General features: G+C 39.4%; 1 long non-coding RNA gene across 1 annotated transcript; it reads left to right on the top strand.

Moving 5' to 3' along the window:
- The first annotated feature begins 2,205 nt into the window (after positions 1-2,205).
- Positions 2,206-17,288, top strand: LOC119242686 (uncharacterized). Its single transcript, XR_005124538.2, has 5 exons — positions 2,206-2,371; positions 10,375-10,454; positions 10,799-10,906; positions 11,428-11,576; positions 17,173-17,288. It is a non-coding gene; the product is annotated as an uncharacterized LOC119242686 (long non-coding RNA).
- Positions 17,289-21,171: the final 3,883 nt, after the last annotated feature.

Raw genomic sequence — 21,171 nt, 5'->3', positions numbered from 1 at the left:
CAAAGTATAGTTCCTTTTACTTTGTAGCTCTTATTTCTTTTCTTTTTTGGTTCATTTTATACTGATTCATCCCTCCATTTCATGTCTTCTATTTTCATGGTTTTTTCAATTTTTTTTAAAGCTGCTCTTTGGTCTTTTACCATCCTACAGTTCTTTTATTTTCTTATTAAAGATTCAGTCTCATTCTTCTGTTCATTGACCATATTTCCTTATCACTCTTTTCCTTTTTTTTTTTAGCATATTCTCTTAGATATTTAAGTTTTTTTTAATTATAGTGATTCTATATTCTTTATTTGTAGGCAGAGAAATTCTCCAGTGTTAATATTGTTGGGTCCTAGAGGATGACTTTCTTTTTGTGGTCTATTGTTCCAGGGTGGCTTGCTTGACCATTTGGATTTTTCTTTTTTCCCATTGTTTACTTTCAGATTTGTTCTAGACATAGGGCCATCTGATACCAGTGCTGGTGAGCATGACTTCTTTGCCCTCTTACTGGGGTTTCGATGGATCTACTTGGTGCCTGGGTTGGTAATTGGAGGTGAGGTGGGCACATATCCAAATATGTTTGTTGAATTAATGCATGAGTTTGGGGAGGGGAGTGAGAGCTTAGCCACAGAACAGGACAGAGTGAGCAGCAAAATATCAGGGAACTGGATTTCCAGAGTGAAAATTCTGAGGTTTAACAGCCAGCTGAGGGTGTGGTGTGATGCTAACTCCCAACCTCTCCTTGCTGGACCCCAAGGATGTGTCCTATGTATGTGAGAGTGTGTATTATTTAGAGTGTTACTATGTGGTATGAGTGTGTGTCTGTGTGGCGTATGTGGGAATAATGTAAGTGCATGTGAGTGTACTTGTGCAAAAGTGTGCTTTGTAAGAGTGTAAGTGTTTTAGCATGTATGTTGTGTGAATGTGAGTGCATGACATGTGAATGTCAGCATGTTGACGAGAAAATATATTATTGAGCAAATGATATAACAAAAATTCCAGCAGAACTTCCAGCCCAGGTACAAAGAACACTCCAATGCAGGCATAATTAGCAAGTTTGCTTACTTACATACTTACAGCTCTTTCCCCTTAAAGATTCATGGCCAGGGCCTCAGCTCCTTTCTAAACAAAGTTGCATTTAAAAATGGCCAGGTAGCTGCCCAAGCTAGTCTTTTTCTCCAATGCCTGTCATCTCCGAATGCCTGCATTTCCCCCCCTCTCCCTGTCCCTTGTCTGGGGACTTCACAGCAAATGGTTGTGCCTGCTGAACAAACGATGCTATCAGTGTAGCAAATATGAAGATAGTTATGTATAAAAGAAATCCTTTGTCTTGAAACCAGTGCTCAGACCATATGGGCTACTCAGGTCTGGGACCTCATGCAAGAGTAATAAAGCTTTTCCTGACTTCACCATTCCTGAAGTATTGCTTGTTTTTCCTCTGCCTGGGTAAAAGGCCAGGATTTCACAACAATATGTGGAAGTGAGTATGAAGGTAGTATGTAGTACGAGTGTAGTATGTAGGAGTGTTGTTTGAGTGTGATTTGTTTGCATGTACGTGAGTGAGTATATGCTTGTGTGAGTGTGTGTCTGAGGTGGCAGGGAGATCAGATGAGGGACAGGATTTCAGAACCACTATGCCAGTAGCTTCTTGCATGACGTGATAAGCTGAGCGTGGATGTGGACTTACCTGACTCTCACTAACAGTGACTCACATGAGGAGACACTGCTGGACAAAATTCCTAGGCAGTGGAAGCAGCAGGCACCATGGTTATGTGTCCCTACTAGGAAGTATAGGGAACACTACAAGCCAAGCCTTTGTGGCCCCTCCATCCTGTGAGACTGATGTATTTAACTTCATTTTGGCAGGATGTTCCTGAAAGTCAGCGAGGGCAAAGATACTTGCCTGAGTGGATCTGAGTCCCTTTCCTGATCCTCATGGACACCATGTTTCCTGATTAAGAGATCTGAGTCTATCTCTGCTTTGTACCTATTTTATTTCTCTTCTGTGTCTTGGTTTTTTCATATGTAATTGTACTAATTGCCAAGGTGACTGCTTAACCCAGGTTGGTATAAGGTGATACTTGTGACTAATTAACAGGTCATGGAATCCTGACATGGAATGATGCCAAAAATACACCTTGCTCCTTTGCATGTTTTACCAAAGGCAAGCCTTGACCAAACTTTCTGTCTATTCTTGTCTGTTCTTGGTGGTAGAGAGTTGACTTACTGCACATCTTCCAAAGGGTTAAACCTGGCCCAGAAGCTCCTCCTTCAAGCAACCACACTTTCTGATTGTGGAGTCACTTGCTATATAAGGCCCTCACACATCTGCTCCAACCCTTCCCAGGACCTGTCTTCTACAGACCAATCTCTGGAATAGACCGAGAAGGTGAGCGGCTAGAGCCAGCTATGGGGGAAGGGACAAACCTGAGCTAAGCTGAACTATGGGAAGGGAATACAGGGTTTTCTGTGTTCCAGGGTGTTCCTGTCACTCTCGTTTCTTTTTTTTTTTTTTAATAAAATTGCTTTTTTTTAAAAAAGATTTATATATTTATGCATACAAGAGCTGGGGCACAGGTCAGAGATGCGGGGGGCGAGAAGATCACCAGAGACAGAGTGGGGAAGAACAGGCAGACTGACTGAAAACACTGCTGAGGGGAGCAGCGGGTGAGACAGGAGAGGTCTGCTTCTCCATGTGGGTTGCTCCCTGGCCAGCTGGGGATCGAACTCGTGCTGCAGAGGTTGCGGATTGCTTCAAAGTGCGGTGCTTAACCACTTGCGCCACCCGGGAGGCCCCACTCTTGTTTCTTTAGCAGCACTCAGGAGAGGAAAGATGAAGTGGAGGGGAGCATGGGTGAGCTTTTCTCTATGAATGTGGTGTACGTGGAGTTTGATCTATGTATATGGCGTTTCCCTGTGGGGTTTGTTCTCTCTTTGTATGTGTGTATGTGTGTGTGTGTGTATGTGTATGTGTGTGTTACCCTGTGAGATTTTCTAAGGTGTGTGTGGCAACATGTCCAACTTGTAGGCTTTCGAGCTCTGACTTGAGGGATGGTGGTAGGACCCTCTCAGACTGATTATAAAATATAAAAATAGAATGAGTTAAATCTCAGAGATCTTTGTACTTCATATAGGAGTATACAGATGGTACTTGTTCTATTTTTCTATTTGGGGCCCATGCCCAGAGCCAGCCTTGCTGCTCCCTCTCTTTCATGGAGGGGTGAGCAGGGCCCTGTGTTCTACCACCCCCAGACTCTGTTCTCTCTTTTTTTTTTTTAAAGGTTTACTTATTTGTTTATACAAGCACTGGGTACTGTCAGAAGCGCAGGAGGGTGAGAGAATTCACCAGAGCCAGAGCGGGGAGTAGAGCAGGCAGAAGGACCAAAGTACACTGCTGAGAGGAGCAGTGGGCGGCAGGAGAGGTCTGCGCGCCATGTGGGACCCTCCTACGGCGGCCAGGGAGCAGCCGGGGATCAAACCGGCGCTCTCTGATGTGTGTCCCTGGGTTGTGTCCTGACCTCTCTAGGTCTTTCTTATTTACCTCTGAAAATGATGCTACTCATCAGGTCACCATGAAGCTGAATTAATTTGTGCACTTAATTTGCTGTAGTTGTTGTCTTTTCCTCCCTCTCCCCTTCCTGAAGTCTCCACATTCACAGGGTTGAAAAACCATTTTCAGGAGGTCCAACCACTCAACCTCCATCCCTGCTGGGTTCTGAGCCTGAAAAGTTGAGTAGGCATGGGGGAAGCAGGATGCAGTGCACGCCATGTGTGCCCAAAGTTCCAAACGGGCCATGAGATAACAGATGGGTCTCTTTCCCTGATTGAGCTGGTTAATTTTCCTTTTCACTGACCCCTCCTAAGTCAACCAGGGGGTCACATGAAGAGGGTTGTGTGTGTGTGTGCATGTGTGTATGGTGGTGTGTACATAATGTGGGTATGGTATGAGCGGTTTGTGTGTGGTGTGTGTGAGTAGTATGTATGGTATGATGTGGCGTTTGTGTGTAACAATTGTGGAGTGTGTGGTGTGTGCTTGAAGTGAGCATGTGCACATTTCAAAACTGTATTTTCCCCTAATTCTGTGAATGTTCTGCAAGAAGCATGGCAGATAAAGCATGTCTAACTTGCCGTGTTGGCAGGCTGATGTGTCTTTTGCCTTAAGTTTCACAAAGAATACAAAAGACTGTGTTTTGTCACCCATTGCAAAACTTATTGTACATGACTTAAACAAAGAATTCTCATGTTTTCTGCATTTCACGGTGTAGTGTATTCAGACCTATATGGAACATGCACTTATGAGTGTAAAGAACAGTATCAAGAATTCCCCTCTACCCGCTGGTAGCTTTGGCAGCAAACACTTTGTCTTTTCTTTATATCTGTAAAGAGTTTCATTAAACACTTGGCAGATAAAATTGCCATTCTACTCTTCTACTTCCTCATGCCATATCTTTCATGAGATCCCTGATGCAAGCACCTGTGCCAGCTGCTTACTGCATTGCACTGAGGTGGTAGAATTCCTGACATTGACAGTTCTCGTGGGCATAGCACTATCTTATTACCCCTTCAACTTGTCAAAATCCCATGCATCTATTAAACTTCCCTCTCTAGTTCCTAAATTTCTGCTTGATTTCCCCAGCTTTATTGAGGGATATTTCTCATACAACATTGTGTGAGGAAATTTAAGATGTAAAAATTATGATTAGATACATGCATTTATTATGAAATGAGTAACACAACACAATTAGTTAAGACATCAATCACTATATTATAAATTTTAGTTTATAAGAACTTATTCATCTTATATTGTTTTTATTCTTTGAAAATCTCCCCATTTATCCCAGGCTTCTGCTCCTGGAAACTACCATTCTATCCCCTCTCTGTTTCTATGACTTCAGCTGTTTAAATTTTATTTATTCACTAATTATTCAAGTAATATTGCATTATACCATTATATAAGAGTACATCATTGAAAATCAACATATATCTACTACATATATCTACACATCAAATTCACCACTAAAATCCCATTTTATCCATTACCCACAGTTTTCCAGTTTTACCAAATTTACCTATCCACAACCAGCCTCCCTTCTGGTAACCACTAATTGGTCTTATAGTTTGAAAGCTCTCTTTAGTTCATCTGTTTTTTTTGTTTTCTCTACATATCACATGTGAGTGAAGTCATATGGTGTTTGTCTTTTTCCTTCTGACTTATTTCTCTAAGTGTAATACTGACTAGGCCTATTGATGTTGCTGCGAAAACAAAAGGTGAAAAATATTTCTTCTTCTTTTTTTAATATCTGAGTAGTGTTACATTGTGTATATACCTTAGTTATTCATTCATCTGTCAATGAGTTCTTAGGTTATTTCCAGACTCTAGCTATTTTAGATTCCACATATAAGTGAGATCACCAATATTTGTCTTGTTCTGTCTCTATTTCACTTAGCATAATGAACTCAATGTCCATACATGTTTTCACAATTGGCAGTGTTCCTTCTTCATTCCTGAACAATATTACATTGCATCTATAGCACATCTCATTTATCCATTCATTCCTTGATGGACACTTAAGTTGTGGACATGTGGATGTCCTAGCTATTTTAAATAATGCTGCAAAAAAACCACATAGAGTGCAATAGCTCATTGAGATAGTGGTTTCATTTCCTCTATCTATCTTTCTCCAGAAGTGGGATTTGAGATCAAATAGAATATCTACTTTTATTTTTGAGGAACCTCCTCATTGTTTTCCAAAGTGGTTATACCAATTTATATCCCCACCAACAATGCACAAAGATTACTTTTTCTGCACATTCTTGCCAACACTTTCTTATCATTTTGATAATAGACATTCTAGCAGGTGGTTTTTCTGATTTGTGTTTCACTGATGACTAGTGATATTGAACACCTTTTCATGTACCTGTCAGCCACTTATAATTATTTATTCTTTGGGAAACTGTCTATTTAGTTTCTTTTCTACTTTGTAATTGGATTATTATCATTTTTTGGTTGTTCTGTTGTATTAGTTCCTTATATAGTTTGGATATTAATCCCTTATCAGGTATATGGTTTGCAAATATTTTCTCCCCCTCTACAGATTGCCTTTTCATTTTGGCTATAAATATTTCTGTTTGGAAGATTTTGGTTCATTGTAATTCCACTTATTGATTTTTGATTTGTTGTTCGTATTTTAGTGTCATTAAAAAACATTGTCAAGATTGATATCAATGAATTTTTCCATGTTACATTTACCAAGGAATATTACAGTTTCAGGTTTTATATTTAAGTCTTTAATCCAATTTGAGTTCATTATTTTATTAATAATGAATATGGGGATCAATTTAATTATTTTCATACGTGGATATTCAGTTTCCCAAGCCATTTGTTTAATGTCTTTTTGTTTTACACAAGACCTTCAATAAAATGAATTTTTTAGATTTAGTATGCATAGCATTGAGAGATGAGAGGATAATGCTTTCCAATCAAACCATTTGTTCCAGAGACTATTGTTTCCCCATTGGATGTTTTTGTCTCCTTAGCAAATATTAGTCACTATAATTGGCTTTATTTCTGGACTTTTTGTTCTCTTCATTGGTCTGTACATTTGTTTTTAATGCCAGGAGCACATTGTTTGGGTTAGTAAAGCTTTGCATCATAGATTGAAGTAAAGAAGAGTGATGCCTTGAAATTTTAATAGGGACTGTTGTTAAAATATACACACTACACTAAGTGATATATAGATTCAATGCAATCCCTATCAGAATTTCAAGGACATTTTCCACAGATATAGCAAAAACAATAGCTAGATTTGCATGGAACCACAAAAGACTGTGAATATCCAATGTAATCTGGATAAAAAGGATGAAACTGAGCATATTGTACTAGGAGAAAGGGAAATGAGCAATAAGCTGAAGAGTTAGGAGACCTGAGAATGTATAGCTTGGGGCTTAGTCTCATTTATAAGCATGGAGCAGAGTTCTCGTTTGGGGGCAAGATGGGGAACTCTATCCACAACTGTGGTGACCATCCTGTCACCCCATGCAATATGATGGAGTCTATGGATCCCTTCTCCTGAAAGGAGTAAACCACATAGGATTATAATGATAATGAAACTCAGCTATAAAACTCTTTCAATGTGTGGAATAGTAGTGGATGCACTTTTAAATGAATATATAGGATATCAAGCTCCAGCAGGGGGACTGATACCGTCATGATTTGGAAGCAGTTGAAAAGGGGGGGACAAAGAATACTTTATTGTCTCCAGATGTCATGTGATAGGAAAAAACAAAACCTCATTGATTCAAAGGTGAGTGATTTTTCTGTCGTTTGCAGATCAATTTCAGTTAGAAGATGGTGGGGAAAAGGTGAAAATCCTTCTTCCAAAGCCACTGTGAGAGGAACCTATATTACATCTGGTACAAGGCAACCTCAGTATGAAACAGGTTGCCTTACTGTGGGTCCTCACCTGCACCCTTAAAGGGGACTTATTAAAGCTAAACTGCAGGCACACACAAAAGGTTAATAAAAGGGTTATTTACAAGGGAAGGGGAAATGAGAAATGAATAACTCAGGGAGAAAAAGAGGGAGATAAATTTGTAAATACGTCTCACCCGTTCCTCTAATCTGGAATCCCAATGACACACTGAGCTGGTGAAAAGCTGAATGCTATGTGGTCAAGAGGCCACCCTTGCTCACATGGCTGGTGATATCTCCAAACAGAAAAAAAAAAATATGGCTGCTTAACTCCACCCTCGGGTCCTTGCAACTCTCCCTTTGGTGATCATGGGATTTGTAGTTCCAGTGTCTTGATGGAGTGAGGGTAGAGTCCTTAAAACCTGTATGGAGTTTGCTCAGGACATATTTTGCCCCTAACACATGTAGCCCTGGAATCAATGCCTCTGGAAGTTTCTAGGTATCTGTTCATCTGTTCGACATCGCCTCAGTTGAAATGATAGAGGGAAAGCAACCTGCACTCATTTTACTATCTAGAACCCAGACATGCATGACCATGGGTCAAATGTACAGCCTTTCCACAGGCTGACAGCCCAAGTCCCACTTTTGCCAAATGTAAACAGCTGCCTAGTATTCATCACATTGTTGCTGTGGACAGGGGTGAAGTGTCCACACTATGAAGCAGATTCCTAGTCCCCTTCTCAGATCAGGAAACTGAAGCTCTGAGAAGTGAAATTGCATCCCCAGGCTCACATGGCCTCAGCCACAGAGCTAGAAACCTGGAACATGGTGGAAGGTGATTCTTGGATAGGTGCTGTCATTTCCTGTAAACCCATCCTCAGGAAGGGAAAGATGGGGGTCTTTGCCCCACCTTGGTGATGCTGCAGACTTTTCCACAGACCCCTGGAAGTGTGAGTCTAAAGATGAGTGAGGCTTGGAGTTCATGGAATTCCATAAAGAAAGGCTGAAATTAATTCCTTCCTAAATGTTAGAAAGGATGCCAGGGTCTGTTTGTCTAGCAAATCCTGCTGTGACCTTGTTAAGGAACTAAAGTCTCTTTAAACAGCAGTCACCCTGGAATGGAAGCTTCCATCTGGGTCCTCAAGTCTTGTCTGAGCTCACAGTTCTGGGTCCCCTGAAATTCTTTGTTGAATTTTTTTGAATAAGGAGAATGTGTTCTCACTTCCCATATCTGCAGGGACTCAAACAGAGTTCCTGCTGACCTCTGCCCCTGGGCCTGGCACCCTGCCCTGCCCTGCCCTTGTTCTGTACCCACCTCTGAGGAGCCTGGGAAGACATGCTGTTGCTCCCCTGTAGACAATGGATCCTTCTTCTTCTACAGAACTCAGTTTAGATGAGGCCCTCACAATCATACTCCTCACCCACTATAGACCCCCATAATATCCCTGTACTTTCAGAATCTGTGATCAAGATCAAGACCTGATGCCTGGGGAGAGGCTTATTAAAATAGAATTAAAATACATTTTAGTCATTTTGTTCCATTTCAAATGTTAAGTTTATAACCTAATAATAGATTGGGGGGAATACAGGCCAAAAAAAAAAAAAAGGCAGGGAGATTCCCCTTCTGGGGAAAGGTAAGAGCTTCCCTGGGGCCTTGCTCTAGGGACAGCAGGAGAAAGGGAAGGATGGAGCACAGAGAAAGGGGAGAGTTGAGGTTGAGAAGCAGCACTGAAGAGCATCTGGGCAGTGGTGTCTGCTGTGCCAGGCATTTATACACTGTATTCTTTAGTTCCTGCAGATCTCAGGCAGTGAGCCATTGACCAGGGAAGATCATGAGATGGGATCTTAGAGGTGTTGCAAAGTGCTCTGCAGGGCCGACACATCATGGGGCCGAAGTGCAGGATTCATACTCAGCCTCAGACTGATCTCAAGGCAGACCCTGCTGGGCTCCCTCCCCATGGCCACTATCCCTTGAGTCATGTTTTTTGACAAGTAAAATTGTTCTTTATATCTCTATTGCCTTACAAAAATGATCAACATACAAACATGCATGAAGAAAAGGGAAAAAAATTGAAGGAAATTATGTTTAAACACAAAACACAACCATGAACTTCCTCATGGTTAAGGAGAAAATATATCTTTTGCAGCTAGTATTTGGAAAAGGAAGCATGCTGTTTCTTTGAAAGAGAAAGTTTCCCTCCCTACGCCTTACCCTGGCACTAAATTCTAGAAAGGATTTATTCTCAGGTGACTTAGATGGTGCCATAGGATGAGTGGGCCAGGTCTCCCAAATATCTGCACTGGCCTTTTATTTGACCATGATGGAGGTGGGTGTTGGATGAAAGACCAGGCCAACTCAGTGTTAAAACAGTTGGTGAAGACACCCATGCCTGGCAGGTTCTGATTAAGCCACTTGTTCTCTTCACAGTTTCCTTAGTCTCATTTGCTAAATTCCTAATTGTCAACTTCCCTAGAGAATTTCATGTCAGAATTTCTGAATATTAGAAATGAGTGTTCTCACAATACCTTTTTGGAAGACCAGTGCAATTCACTGTGTTAGGCTTTGTGCCGATATTATATTGAACTATAATGTTTTAATTATTTGATCATTTCAGAATTGAGAAATCAGCCTCTTCATTTAGAGGTTATTTGTCTTAGACCTTTCTAATTAATTGAGAGCTTTTCTCTGTTTCCTAAAGAGTGAATTCTACATCTTGACCAAACCAACCTATTGCTGATTTGGAGGGAACTCCAACATCTTCCACACCCATGCAAGAAGGAAATCCCCAATGAGACCTCCTCTAGAGGAAGGGAGGTCTTCCCTGGGCTTTCTTAATCCCCAAGAATAATTGGGGATTGACAAATGTTCATTTGTCATATCAATGAACAAGTACACAACCCTATCCAACACTTGGGTTTTTGGACAAGAGACGTGAGCCACATGATTCTAACTATTGTGTTCTCACTTGAACCTTCTACAGTGAAGCCATGACTTCATCCTCAGCCCTGAAGAACCTCATATCCACCTGTGCTCTCACCACCTTGATTTTCAACACTGTGGGTAAGGACCCATTGCTCTTAAAAACTGTAAGGGTAAGGTGGACAATACAGGATAAAGTCCATTTAGGAGAGGCCAAATCCTGCTCTAAGAGCAATGATGAGTTCTGCAATTGGAGATCTTCATTTGCCAACCAGCCATGGGTGGTTGAGGGGGGGTAAGCCTGTTCTTGGTGGTGGGTTGTTGGGTGCTCAGGTCTGAGTGGGGCCTGCAGTGGCCCTTTGACTGAGTGCCCATAGGGAGTGGATTTCATGGCATCTGAATTTCAGGAATCTTTGACCATTAGAAACATCAACTATGACAATTGCTCCTATTCATTCCCAAATTACTTCTATTTCATTTCACAGAGACTTATACATGTGCACAGTGTTATGCTGACTGTCATCCTGGTGCGCTGAATACTTGTGAAACTTCTCAAGGCTGCGTCAACCAAAGGCAAGAATTAGTGGATTCAGGTATGCTGTGTTAGTTTTCTGCCCACCTTGCTAGGCACACAGGAGAGATGGAGATGTTTAGAGTGAGGGTGGTTACAGTGTTTGCAACTAGATAGAGTTCCTCACATCCCAGTGCATGTTTGATTTAACCTTGTTTCTTTTGTTGCATCTTACCTGGGTGGACTGAGAGTGTGGTATGGTGGAAGGTCACATGAAGGCAGACTCCCCAGGACAAAGACCAGAGTGTCTAGTTCCACAACAATCTTGTTAAAAGTATGACACTCCCTTTCAATAAATATGCTAATGAGTTATCCCTCCTTTGGTTCACTACATGGACCAATGCAGATGTGCTTAATTTTTAAAAGTGGAAAGATTAAAGACAAAGGGATTTGAGGTACAGAAACCTTTAATACAATATGGCTTTTCCAACTGGATTGGTCTCTCTCTCTCTCTCCGTCCCTCTGTCCCTCTCTCCCTCTCTCTCTCTCTCTTTCTTCTCTTGTTTGGAGAGGAAATTTCCTCTGGTGTTTGCTTCTCTGCAGGGCTGCTCACAGGACGTTTTGATATAAAAGACTGTTCTTCAAGCACTTGTGTTCCCCTTGACTTCTCGGTATCAATGGGGAAAGGTATTTCTTGGGGGTATGTGAACAAATGCTGCCAAAGTGATCGTGTAACCAAGAGAACGTACTAGGTAAGTGTCTCATCTCTACTTTCCTTCCATTCCTACTTCTGTTTCCAATCCACTGTGTTAAGTCTCTACCTTCTAATTATCTTCCTATGGTCTGTTACTTTCATTTTGCTTTTGTTAGCTGATTGTCTTACTCCCACAGAAGGGATGGATATAAGCCATTCTCCTACACAGAGGAATGGGTGGCTGGGATTGATTGGTCCTGGGAACTTTCTCTAACTGCGAGTCTGTAGGCTTAAATTATTTTCTTTCTCATTCCAGCTGAGGGATTGTCTTTCCTCATCTATTTATTTATTACTATTAATTTATTTTTTCTTACATCGTTGTTCATTTTTGTATTATATTTGATATCTCCTCTCAGGTGCTGTCTCCATAATTCTCCCACTACCACAGCACCCATGAACCATCGTCCCTTGTGCTCTTCCCTCCCCCATTTTGACACCTCTCCTGACCCCTTCCCTGCCCTTTGCCTCAGATCTATGATTTGCCTGCATGTCTTGTCTTCTCCCTGATCCTTTATTTGGTTTCTCTATGTTCCTCTTATAAGTGAGACCATCTCATATTTTCCTTTTTCCTTCTGACTTATTTTGTTTAGCATAATCCCTTCCAGCTCCATCCATGTTGCCACAAATGGCATGAGTTTATCTTTTTTGATCACTGAGTAGTATTCCATTGTGTGTATAAACCACATCTTCATCTAGTCATCTGTTTTAGGGCATTTAGCTTGTTTCCGTATATTGGCTATAGTAAATAGTGCTGCCATAAACATCATAATGCAAAATTAGTGATTTTGTGTCTTTTGGGTAGAATCCCAGGAGTGGAATCACTGAATCGTATAATAGATCTATTTTGAGTGTTTTGCGGATCCTCCTCAAGGTTTTCCATAGTGGCTGAACTATGTTTTAATTCCCACCAGCAGTGTAAGAGGATTCCTTTTTCCCCACATCCTTGCCAGAATTTGTTGTGGCCAGTTTTTAAACTATGGGCCATTCTCACAGGTGTGAGTTGGTATCTCATTGTGATTTTGATTTGCATTTCCCTGATTATAAGTGATGTTGAACATTTTTTCATATGCTTTTTGGCCATTTGCATTTCTTCTTTTGAGAAGTGTCTTTTTCGCTCTTCTGCCCATTTTTTGTTTGGGTTGTTTGCTTTGTTGAGTTGTATAAGCTCTCTATGGATCTTTGATATCTGTCTCATCATTTTTGTATAGTGTGCAAATATTTTCTCCCATTCAGTATGGTTACTCTTCATTTGGGTTACTGTCTCTTTTGCTGTACAAAAATTTTTAGTTTGATGTAGTCCCAGATGTTTATCTTTTCTTTAATTTTCTTTGTTTCCGGAGATCTCAAAGATGCTTCTGAAGTGTATTTCATGGGGTATTTTACCTATATTTTCTTCTATATATTTTATGATGTCAGGTGTTACATTCAAATCTTTTATCCATTTTGGATGTATAGTGTCTTGTTTCATTCTTTTGCATATGGCAGTCCAGTTTTCCAACATCATTTATTGAATATACTGTCCTTTTCCCAGTGCACATTCTTGGTTCCTCTGTCATTGATTAGTTGTCCATATATGTGTGGGATCATTTCTGGGTTTTCAATTCAATTCTGTTGGTCAGTGTGCCTGTTTTTGTTCCAATACCAAACTGTTTTCATTATTATGGCTTTGTGGTATAGTTTGAAGTTGAGGAAACCTCCATCCTCCCTCTTTTTAGTTAGAAGAACTTTTGCTATTTGATATTTATTGAATTTCAGCAGTATTTGTTCTATTTCTTTGAAGAATTCCAATAATATTTTTATTGGAATTGCATTGAATCTGTAAAAAAAAAAAATTGCTTTTGTTAGGATGGCCATTTTGATAATGTTTATTCTCCTAAATGTCCTTCCATTTCTTTGTCTTCTTTTATTTTTTTAAATTTTATTTTTATATTCCCCATACAATTGCAACCCCCTTATTTTGTCCCCAATCCTTCCTTTCTCTGCCCTTCCCCCATACTGTGGCTCTAGTTCATCATTGTTTGTTGATTTTGATTTTTTCTTGCTTATAGTTATTCTTTTTCCTGGTCCCTTATTTAGGTTTTCTACATTCCTGCTATGAGTGAGACCATCCGGTATTTTTCTTTTTCTTTCTGGCTTATTTTGCTGAGCATGATCCCTTCCAGTTCCATCCATGTTGCTGCAAATTGCATGTTTATCTTTTTTGAATGCTGAGTAATATTCCATTGTGTATATGTACCACATCTTCTTGATCCAGTCATCTATTTTTGGGCATTTGGGTTGTTTCCAAAACTTAGCTATTGTAATTAGTGCAGCTATAAATATAGAGGTGCAGGTGTTCTTTGGGATTAATGTTTCTGTGTCCTTTGGGTAAATACCTAGGAGTGGAATTGCTGGATCATATGGAAGCTCTATCTTTAGTAGGCTGAGGAATCTCCACAAATCACTAGCTTTCTATAGTGGTTGGACCAGCTTGCACTCCCACCAGCTGTGCAGGAGAGTTCCTTTTTCTTCACATCCTCACCAAAATTTGTTGTTGCTAGTTTTTTTAATATGTGCCATTCTCACTGGTGTGAGATGTTATCTCATTGTAGTTTTGATTTTCATTTCCCTGATTGCAAGTGATGTTGAACATTTTTTCATATGCCTGTTGGCCATTTGTATTTCCTCTTTGGAGAAGTTTCTTTTTAGCTCTTCTGCCCAGCTTTTGACTGGATTATTTTCTTTATTTTTGTTGAGTCTCATCAGCTGTTTGTAGATTCTTGTAATCAGTCCTTTATCATTAGTGTTGTTTGCAAAAATGTTCTCCCAGTCGGTGGGGTTTCTCTTTGTTTGGTTAGTGTTTCTTTTGCTGTGCAGAAGCTCTTTAATTTGATGTAGTCCCAGCTGTTTCTCTTCACCTTCACTGTAACTGCTTTGGGTGATGTGTCTGTAAAGATGTCTTTGAGGTGCATTTCATGTAGTGTTTTGCCTACATCTCCTTCTATGTATTTTGTAGTTTCAGGTCTTATGTCTAGTTCTGTTATCTATTTTGGTTGGTTTTTTTACATGGTGTGCGGTAGTAGTCAAGTTTCATTCTTTTGCCTGTAGCGACCCAGTTTTCCCAGCACCATTTATTGAACAAACTTTCTTTGCTCCAGTGCATATTCTTTGCTCCTTTGTTAAAGATTAGTTGGCCATAAATCTGTGGGTTTATTTCTGGGTTTTCTGTTCAGTTCCATTGGTCTGTGTGTCTGTTCTGGTTCCATACAATGCAGTTTTGATTATTAAGGCTTTGTAGTATAGTTTGAAATCTGGGAGTGTGATGCCTCCATTCCCATCTTTTTTTTTTTTTTCAGGAGGGTTTTGGCAATTTGGGGTTTTTGGTGGCCCATATGAATTTCATCAATAATTGTTCTATTTCTTTGAAGAATGACATTGAAATTTTGATTGGAATAGCATTGAATCTGTATATTTCTTTTGGTACAATGGCCATTTTGATAATGTTAATTCTTCCGATCCATGAGCAGGGGATGTTTTTCCATTTCTTTGTGTCTACTTCTATTTCTTTTAATAATGTTTTATAGTTTTCTTTGTATAGGTCCTTTACTTCTTTTGTTAGGTTTATTCCCAAGTATTTGATTTTTTTGTTTCAATAATAAAAGGAATGGTTTTCTTGATTTCTTCTTCTTCAGACTTATTGTTTGTGTATAGGAAGACTACTGATTTTTGTGCTCTGATTTTGCAAACTCTTTCAAAAAATTGAAAAAGAGGGACTACTACCAAATACATTCTATGAAGCCAACATTACACTAATACCAAAACCCAACAAATACAGCACAAAAAAAGAAAATGACAGGCCAATCTCCCTAATGAACACTGATGCAAAAATCCTCAATAAAATCCTTGCCAACAGAATCCAAAATTGCATCCATAAGATAATTCACCACAACCAAGTAGGATTTATTCCCTGGACACAAGGATGGTTCAACATCCGAAAATCAATCAGTGTTATCCAACACATCAACAAAAAGAAATATAAAAACCATGTGATAATATCCATCGATGCTGAGAAAGCATTCGACAAAGGACAACACCCATTTATGATAAAGGCTCTTGAAATTCTCGGGATACAAGGAACATACCTCATTATCATAAGGCCATCTATGACAAGCCCACAGCCAATATCAGTTTCAATGGTGAAAAGCTGAAAGCAATCCCATTAAGATCTGGAACAAGACAAGGATGTCCTCTCACTACTGCTTTTCAAGATAATACTGGAAATCCTAGCCAGAGCAATAAGACAAGAGAAAGACATACATGGAATCCAAATAGGCAAGGAAGGAATAAAACTATCACTATTTGCAGATTATATGATAATATACATAGAAAACCCCAAGAACTCTACAGAAAAACTTATAAACTAATCAATCAGTTTATTAAAGTGGCAGGATACAAAATTCTTTTATTTCTTTTTAAACAATGTTTTGTAATTTCCTTTGTATTGATCTTTCACCTCCAAACGTAGGTTTATTCCCAGGTATTTAATTTTATTTTTTAGTACAATTGTAAATGGGATTATTTTCTTAATTTCTCTCTTCAGACTAATTGTTTTAATATAGAAGGACTACTGATTTTTTTTTTGTGTTGATTTTGCAACCTGCCATTTTACTCTACTGTTTCTTTGTTTTAATTGGTATGGTATTTCTGTGGAATTGTTGGGTTCAACTTATATATTATCTTATCATATGTAAATAATGATAGTCTTACTTCCTTCCCTATTTGAATTCCTTTTACAGCTTTCTCTTGCCTAATTGCTGTAGCTAGAATATCCAGTAATATTCTTTGAAAAGTAGCAATGAGAGTGGATATCCTTGTTTTGCTCCATATCCTAAAGTAAAAGCTTTCAGTTTTTCAGCATTAAGAATGATGTTAGCTGTGGGTTTGTCATATATATGACTTTTATTGCTCAGGGACATTCCTCTTATCCAAAGTATTTCAAGGGCTTTCATCATAAATGAATGTTGAAATTTATCAAATGATTTCACAGCAATTATTGGCAGGATCATATGGTTGTTTTTGTTGATGTGTTGGATTACATGGATTGATTTTCAGATGTTGAACCATCTTTGTGTCCCTGGGATAAATCCCACTTAGTCATGGTGTATTATCCTTTTGATGCATTGTAGGATTTGATTTGTTAAGATTTTATTGTGGATTTTTGCATCTGTGTTCATTAATGAAATTGTCCTGTAGTTTTCTTTGTGTGTTTTGCTTGGTTTTGGTATGATTTCTTCATCTATTTAATTATTCACTCCCTTAACAATATTGTTGTAGAACATAGATTATTTATTCATTATCTAAACTCTACTTTTTAACCAGGGCAGAGAGGAAAAATTCATGAAGAGGGCAGAAAACACCAAACTCCTAGAAGATCCTTCTGCTCATATCTTGCCACTTACTCTGTACTTCTTCTCCACCCTCTGGGCCATCCTAGTTTAAATGATATTGATTTTGAGAGGAATCCTGGAATAACAATGATCTTGGAAGTGTTTGAAATGTTCTCAGCTCCTCCTTAACATTATTCCTTATTATGACATATTTCTATGCACATTCAGTGCCTCAGAAGTCCTCAGAACCCAATGGCATCACATGTCCTGTCTGCTTCAACAAGAATAATATGGGTTCCTGTAACCCAGTTTCCTTTGCTTGCACTGGTAGAGAGACAAAGTGCATCAAGATTGTTGTTTCAGGTAAGGCTTTTATGCCCACCTCTTTGCCGTTTATCTTCTTTAAGGTTGAAGTGTATTAGTAGCTATTGCTTTGTGATAAGTTACTGTAAAACTTGGCAGATTAACCCAACAAACACTTATTATTTCATAGTATCTGTGGTTCAGGAATCTGGGGATGGCTTAACTGGCTGGTCCTGGCTCAGTCTCATGAATTTCAATGCAGTTGTCATCAGGGGTTGTGATTATTTCCAAAGCACTCATGTCACTGTGTACTTTGTTTCCTTTCTATGTGTGCCTCTGCATAGGCTGCCTGATGTTCTCATGAGATATAAGTTGACTCCTCCCAAAGAGAGTGCCTATGGTAGGGGAGGAGGTAGGAGAAAGGGAAAAAAATGCAGTTTTTAATAATCTAATCTCATAAGTAACACATCATCACTTCTGCTGAACCTTGTTGGTTACACAATCCAATACAACATGGGAGGGGGCTACACAAAGGCATGAATACCATGAGGATGGGAACAATTGGGGCCCTCCCAGAGACTGACTGTTATCAATAGCTGGGGATGGTACAGTGTAAAGAGCAAGCTATCCCTCCAATGATTGGAGAGAGCCATCTGTCAATGAGGAAAGGCGAGAAAAAGCAAGTAAAGGAGAGAGGACAGCACAACTGCTTCCTTCCTGAGAGAATCTGAGACTTGGAACATGTCATATCATGATCTCCTGGAATAGGACCTTGATTCATTAACAGGAGGGAAGGTGACATCTCAGGTTTGGTTCTCATTATTACTACCATTATTGCTATTACCCAAATCCCATCATCAAACACTTAATTTTAGCATGGTGTTACTTTGAAATTTGTAGAATTTGTGAGTTTCCTGATTTGGAGAAAAAGTATGTATTTATGATGAAAAAATATCTACCATGAATATAAGAATTGGAAAAATAGCCATAGTATTGGATTGTACAGCCAGAAAAAAACCTTACCAGTTCTGTACTCAGCCACTTGTAAAAGGTTTCATGAACTTAGTGGTACCTTTGGAGCTGATTAAATGATTGGAGAGTTTGGTATGGATAAAAGCAAGTTATCATTTTTCTTTTCTTTTTTTTTTTTGAGAATATTTGGATGTTTAGTTGAGGTGGAGATGATTAAGGAGATTGGGATGAAATGAAGGTGAGGGCTGTCCAGAGTGGAACAGAGTCTCTACTCCAATTTTCCATGGCAAACACAGACGTAAATAAGAGTAAAGGGTGCTAATCTCCCAAGAAACTCCGGAAAAAGGATTTGACCTTGAGGGGTATCTGCATTGCTTCCCTATGGTTTTCCCAAGGAAGAAGAGATAAAGAAGAGGCAGCTCTCCTGCCACCAGTGATTACACAAGAGTTTCTTTTCATCATAGTTTTTCCTTTGGAAAACAGGAGTGGAGGTCTAGTCCCAAGACTAGAGCTTTCCGGGGCTCCTCTTTCAAGGGCTCCTCTTTCTGCTAGCATGTGTCTGTGTATGAATCCTTTCCTTTTCTATAGTATACTTGCCCTTTGGATATACAAAAAAGGAAAAAAGCAGTTAAAACAAGGAAATTCAAGCTGGACATATGAGTTCTGACCTCCAGCTTTCTTCTCTATCTCTCCTCCAGTGATTTTAGTCTTAATCATACATCTGAAATGTCAGTGGTGTTTGGGTTCTCTCCTAAACTGGGGAGAAGTTAGCACCATTGGGAATCATGATAGAGTTGGAGTTTCAGGTGATGATTCTCTTGCAGAAGACAGTCAGGGATTCTGGGGCACTCTGAATAGTCTTTCCTTGCCCAAGGAGTCAGATAGTATAAGATGTGGGTAGGGAGGGGATAAAAGATGGTAAAGAAGATACTCCTGTATCTTTCTCTTCACAGCTAATCCTGGATTTGTGATTGCCATGGGTTGTGCGACTGAAACTGCCTGCAACTTGAAATCAATGTTCCTGGGTGGCATAGAAGCCAGTACTTCCTGTGTAAACTAAAGCAGTGGGAGCCCCACTGACATCTAGCACCTCATTAATTCTTATTGGTGTTTTTCTGCTGAATGCCTTGCTTTGATTTTTCAGGCCCTGCCACGCTCTTAACTTAAAACCCAGAAAATGTTAGACTCCCCTCCCCAGCATTCCCCAAGATATCTCAGAATTAAAAAGCATGTGCTCCATTAAGTGTGTATCTAATTACTTGCTAGCATTTTATTTTAAAAAGAATTCCTATTGATTCTTCTAATGGGCTCTTTCTTCACCTAGAGAACCATGTTTCAGAGGAAAGTTAAGACAACACCTTTTTTCACTGTTTTTTTTTTTTCAATTTCTCCACAAATTATGTCCCCTTCTCACCAATCTTTCTTTACACTTCTTTTAGTCTTGAGATAAGCACTGTGATCTCCCTAGAGTTGGGCAGGTTCACCATGTCTCCAACACAGTCATAACTGCATCTATGAGTGAGACAACCAAGAATGAGAATATGATGGAATAAGATATCACCTTATGCATTCTGGAAGGAAAGGAGTCCTTGAAAGAAGGAATTGTCCTCTTCTACCAACCTTGCTTCCTGTGGGTCTGAGAGAAGAGGAACAAGATACCATAGTCCACCCTTTTCCACAAGATCCAGAGTGAATTTATAGACAGTAAGATGCGCATCACAGGATCCCATCCCAGGAAAAGTAGTGTGCAATAGACTTGAGTAGCAAAGGTCCACAGCAGAATGTGACTTTGAGTTGGTAGAAGAAAGGCCATGCCAGAGACTTTAGACTCTCAAGAGCTGCCTGAGCCAGGGGAGGGATGTTATTTCCCTCCAGGAAAACCTTGGACACTTTTGAAGACAAAAGCCCCATGAAAAAGAATTAATTTGCTCCAAAAAATTGCATATCATTAAATTTGTAATTTCATTCAGACCATTGCCCTAGGAGGCAGGAAGACACTGTTCAGGGAGAAGAAACAAAATTAAATTAATTATATTCATAAAAATTATTTATGTGTACAAAATACACATTACTTATCCATTGTAAAGAAAACTTTTCATCTATTAAAGAAATAAAAATTCAGTAGTCTAAAAGAAAAAAATTACATCCACTTCAGTTCCAAATCATTTTCTCTGTCTTGCCAAATATAGATTCTATAGAGAGTTAAAGAATACACAGATCTTCAATTTATAGTTGCCTGCTAGTTTTCTCTCATTTTTTCCCCTGATCCCTTATTTGGTTTCCCTGTATCCCTCCTGCAAGTAAAACCATCCACCAGAGAGAAGAAATAAAACATTGCACAAAAATGAACAATAATGTAAAATATGTACAGAAAAATAAATATAAAAAATACACAAATCTGGGCCTCCCTGGTGGTGCAAGGGGTTAAGATGCAAATATGAAGCTATCTGCAGCCTCTGCAGCACGAGTTTGATCCCCGACCAGCCTGGGAGCCACCCATATGGTGCAGCAGCCCTCTCCTGACTCGCCCGCTGCTCCCCTCAGCAGTGTATTTCAGTCAGTCTGTCAGTTTTGTACCCCACTCTGTCTCTGGTGAATCCTCTCACTTCCCACACATCTGGCCTGTACCTCAGTTCTTATGTGCACAAATAAATAAATCTTTAAAAAAATACACAAATATACAAGAAATGACACAGTATTAAAACAGTTCAAAAGATACACGCATACTCACAAAAGGAAATATAACAAGCAATACTGAAATTTGTATGGAAATACACAAAAACTCAAATAACCAGAGCAATGTTGAGAAACAACAAAGACAAAGACAGAAAAACACATTTGAAGACCTCAAATTTTAATAAAAAGCTATAATAATTAAAACAATACAGTCCTAGAACAAAAACAGACATGCAGACCAGTGGAATACAATAGAACTGAGAGCCCAGAAGTAAA

This window comes from Talpa occidentalis, unplaced genomic scaffold (assembly GCF_014898055.3).
Source record: "Talpa occidentalis isolate TD23 unplaced genomic scaffold, MPIMG_talOcc4v2.1 talOcc4.13, whole genome shotgun sequence".
NCBI lineage: Eukaryota > Metazoa > Chordata > Mammalia > Eulipotyphla > Talpidae > Talpa > Talpa occidentalis.
This window is presented reverse-complemented; position numbering and strand designations above follow the sequence as displayed.